Source organism: Rhincodon typus, unplaced genomic scaffold (genome assembly GCF_021869965.1).
Source record: "Rhincodon typus isolate 14 unplaced genomic scaffold, sRhiTyp1.1 hic_rhity00000051, whole genome shotgun sequence".
Lineage (NCBI taxonomy): Eukaryota > Metazoa > Chordata > Chondrichthyes > Orectolobiformes > Rhincodontidae > Rhincodon > Rhincodon typus.
In genome coordinates this window covers 1,659,213-1,663,949 of record NW_025965689.1, presented here as the reverse complement: position 1 = coordinate 1,663,949, position 4,737 = coordinate 1,659,213, and the positions used below count along the sequence as shown (strand labels likewise).

The window sequence follows — 4,737 nt, the reverse complement described above, 5'->3', positions numbered from 1 at the left end:
CGGATTGGTGAGTGAAGCAGATATCTGATTGGGAATTGAAACGACATTAGGAGATGCTGAACAATGTGACCAATCAGCAACAGCCGCACCACCATTCCTCCCGAAGTTATAAGAGGCCGGGATGTGGGCGTATTGCATCACTCTCTGTGAAGGTGCTTGTGAGCTTGTGGTCGTGTCTGGGAGAGAAAAGGGCGCTCCCAGGCGAAGTCCCGGTCTGGCCTGCAGTTCCCGGTGGGCCGTGTTCACAGGCTCCTGAGAAAGGGTAACTATGCTGAGCGTGTGGGTGCCGGAGCGCCGGTCTATCTGGCTGCGGTGCTCGAGTACCTGACGGCTGAAATCCTCGAGCTGGCCAGTAACGCGGCCCGGGACAACAAGAAGACCCGCATCATCCCTCGGCACCTCCAGCTGGCCGTGCGCAACGACGAGGGGTAACCATCGCTCAGGGTGGGGTGCTGCCTAATATCCAGGCCGTGCTGCTGCCCAAGAAAACCGCCGCTGGGGGCACCACGAAAAAGTAAAGAGACCGTTAGTTCATCTGACGACCCAAAGGCTCTTTTAAGAGCCACCCACAGTGTCTGTGAAAGAAACTAGACCCTCACCTTTGCCGAGTTAATTTTAATTTCCTTTGTATTACGGAGAGACCGGTAACACAATATTCACCCTGCCATCAGTTAGTGTTACTGAGCTATAACTGCCTGGACGGAATGTATCCATGAGGCAGTTTCCTGTAATTGCATTGGAAAGATCCGACACTGGTGGAGGAACATCAATAAATTTTAGAAATCGGGAAATAATGACCCCGGTCACCGCAAAGCGATTCAGTGTCTCTTGATATGATGTTTTCGACCAGACATAACTATCTACGGTACTGTACCCCGTCCGCATATGCTTTCTTTCCCCATCTCGGGTTTCCGCTCTCAATGTGAGGTTTAGGGTGGCTCTGAAGAGAGAATGGCGGTTGTATGTTTAGCACTGAAGCAGTTGTTGAACGTGTGCTGTATGTTGTGTCGAATATTTGATTTAAAGATTTGAGATTGTTTCATTTGTTTTATTTCAACATTGGTTTTATTTCAACATTGTTTTTTTGATGAATAAGCTGAAACGAGTATTTAAAACAAACTAGCATCTAATCGATGGTTCTGGCGATTTAAGTCTCGGATTACTGATACCAATGTTCATGGACTAGAATTTAATCGAGTGGATTGGCGTGATTTGTATCTAGATATGTGTGTAAATTACAGACTTCAATATTCTTTCGGAATTTAGCGTTGTACTGTTTGCAATGCTCCCTAGGGGGGCACTGTATCATATCACATACAATCACGAGTAAATAGTGAATATGAGACATGCACCTGCACCCAGTGGTGAGATGGGAGTGAATTCATCCACCCAGGAGCTTTATTTGATTGCAATTTTTGTTTTATTTTATATTTAGACAATCGAGATTTGAAAGTCATAAAAGGTTAGTATGGAATTGGAGAAACTGTTTGTTTGTGGAATGAACTCAAATGAGTGGCAGATGGAGTTTACATCAGGTAAATGTGAGGTGCTACTTTTTGGAAAGCCAAATCAGGCCAGAACTTGCACACCTTGATGGAGAATGTTGCTGAACAAAGAGACGTTGCAATGCAGATTAATAGTTCTTTGAAAGTAGAGTTGCAGGTAGATGAGATAGTGAAGGTGGTGTTTGGTATGCCTGTCTGTATTGGTCAGTGCATTGAGTATGGGAGTTGGGAGGTCACGTTGCATGTTTACAGGACATCTGTTCGGCCACTTTAGCAATACTGTGTGTAATTCTGGTCTCCCTGCCATAGGAAGGATGTCGTGAAACTTGAAAAGGTTCAGAAAAGATTTACAAGGATGGTGCCAGGGTTGGAGGGTTTGAGCTGTTGGGAGAGGTTGAATAGGCTGGGGTTATTTTTTTTCCTGGAACTCAGCAGCTGAGCAGTGACCTCTATCGAAGCTTAGAAAATCATGAGGGAGATGGATAGGGGGAGTAGCAAGGTACTTTCCTCGGGGTGGCAAAATCCAAAACTAGAGAGGGTATAGTTTTAAGGTGTGAGGAGGAAGATAATACGTTATCGATGGGTGGGTGACTTTTTCAGAGGGTCGTGCATGCGCGGAACGAGCTGCCAGAGGAGGTTGTGGAGACTGGTACAATTACAATGGTTAAAAAGCATCTGGATGTGTATATGAATAGGAAGGGTTTAGAGGGATAAGGGCCAAATGTTGGCAAATGGGATTGGGTTAATTTAGGCAGTCTGGACCAACTCGTTCATGTCGACCAAAGTGCCTGTTTCCAAGCTGTACAATTCTACAACTATGACAAACAAGTAAAGTCAGTGGCTGATCTGACATGTAAGCTTTTCTGTATATTCACGTTTGAAGTGTAGAAAGGAATCCAGGCAGTGTGAAGCACTTAATTATCTCAGAGCACTTCCTGGAAGCAAGTTGTGGGAACAGCATCGTCATCAATCAAAACCCAAATGTCTTCAAACAACTCCCCATGTCCTTCTGCCAAACAAACTGACATTTTCTAAAATGCAAGGAAGTATGAATGAAACAGCTTTTACCATGCTTTCCCTGAACAGACAGAATTCCAGCCTTATTTTCCACATATGCAAGATTCAGTTTAACATAAATTAAACCACAACTTTCAATGTCCCTGCACCCATTTTGCATCCCACCCACTGGTTTGTTGTCCATTTTATCAGAACCCCTGTATCCTCCTGAAGTTAGCTCCACTTCTTTTCCTTGTTTACACCATTGCCAAATTGTGTCATCTCAAAACTCATGCTATGACCTGGGATCCTGTGCACAGTCAGCTACTCAAAAAAAAACTGACTTTATCCCTTCATGAATACATTTGTCCCTCACATGGCCATTTAAGCTGTCCCATCATAATTCTGACAAGAATTGGAGCAGAGTTATATATAAATAGGGGAGGTTATACAGAGTAAAGCTTTGTCTGAATAAATACTTGAAGCATATCCAGGATAGGTCAGTTGAACCATTGTGATTCTGGGAATGTGCATTGTGTTTTTACAAATGTTGCGTAAACTAACAAGTGGTCGCTGACCCTGTGCACACCTTATTCTTGGATGCATTCACATGCATCCCGTTTTCTCTGTCTGTACAGAGAGAGAGCATATTGCACACCAGACAGGTCATTTTTTAGCTACTTCTGTGTGTTCAAGTTCCTTTTTAATACTCAATGAGTGCAGGAGCTAACAACCCTGGTGGAATACGAACCCTGTGTTTCACACCCAGCAAACAAGTGTCCCTATCACTTGCCAGGAAGCAAAAGAAAATTATTTCCCTCTGAGTTCCACAAATAGATTTTACATTTTACATGTGTTTCCTTTTTTTCAATTAATTTGTAAATCTCTGCAGGGGTTCTGCCTGGTGGTAGAATGCTGTCAGTGAGAGGCTTTCAAATTGAACCGAGATAAACCAAAACAGCTGCTGGACTTTTCACCACCAGCAAAAACACAATGTGACCAGGGCAATGCTAACATGAAAAAAGTGACGGGAAGTAGGGATTAATTAAAATGGAGTTGGAGGGCTGCTTGTGCTTTATTCATTTTGAAACTTCCTCTCTGGGAGAGGGAGGGATTTCTTCTGTAAATATTCACCTTCAGTCTGGTACGCAAGTGAGAGTTTTACTCTGCTTCTGACAGTCTTTGCTCCTGTGAGTCAATAGGGGATAAATTCTTGAACGAGAGTATCAGGTTGAATTGTATTTCATTTATTATTTTGTATTGGATGAGACTTTTTTTTCACATGTTCTGGTACATTGGGTGACAGAGTTTAATTATGTGTCTGACTGTCTCCAAGTGAGATTACTCTTCTAATTTTGTTAATGTGGTGGTCAGTCATGAGGCTGCAGAGACTTTTTTTAGCAAAAAACATGTTTATTACGCAAGAAAAAAATGTTCCCAACCTATTTCCCAACAGCACCATTCGGCCCCTTGAGCCTGCTCTGCCAATATCCAGAATCCAGACCCTGTGAACATAAGAACGTAAGAACTAGGAGCAGGAGTAGGCCATCTGGCCCTTCGAGCCTGCTCCACCATTCAATAAGATCATGGCTGATCTTTTCATGGACTCTGATCCACTTACCCGCGTTCTCACCATGTCCCTTAATTCCTTTATTGTTCAAAAAAAAATCTACCTTTTTTTTAAAAACATTTACTGAAGTAGCGTCAACTACTTCACTGGGCAAGGAATTCCATTGATTAGCAACCCTCTGGGTGAAGAAATTCCTTCTCAATTCAGTCCTTAATTATCTCAGAGCACTTCCTGCAACCAGGTTGTGGGAACAGCATTCTCATCAATCAAAACCCAAATGTCTTCAAACTCCAAACAAACTAACATTTTCTAAAATGCAAGAAAGTATGAATGTAAACTGCTTTTAACATGTTTTCCCTCAACAGACACAATTCCAACCTTATTTTCCACATATGCAAGATTCAGTTTAACATAAATTAAACCAGACCATTCACTGTCCCTGCACCCATTTCGCATCCCACCCACTGGTTTGTTGTCCATTTTATCAGAATCCCTGTGTCCTCCTGAAGTTTGCTCCACTTCTTGTCCCTGTTTACACCATTGCCAAATTGTGTCATCTCAAAACTGATGCTACGACCTTGGATCCTGTGTAGTCAAATATTCAAAACAAAAAAACACCAAGGCTTTATCCCTTCACCATGAATACATTTGTCCCTCACACGGCCA

General features: G+C 42.9%; 1 pseudogene; it reads left to right on the top strand.

Annotated features, from left to right (window-relative positions):
* LOC125488125 overlaps positions 1-1,217 on the top strand; it is an 8,611-nt pseudogene extending 7,394 nt beyond the window's left edge.
* Positions 1,218-4,737: the final 3,520 nt, after the last annotated feature.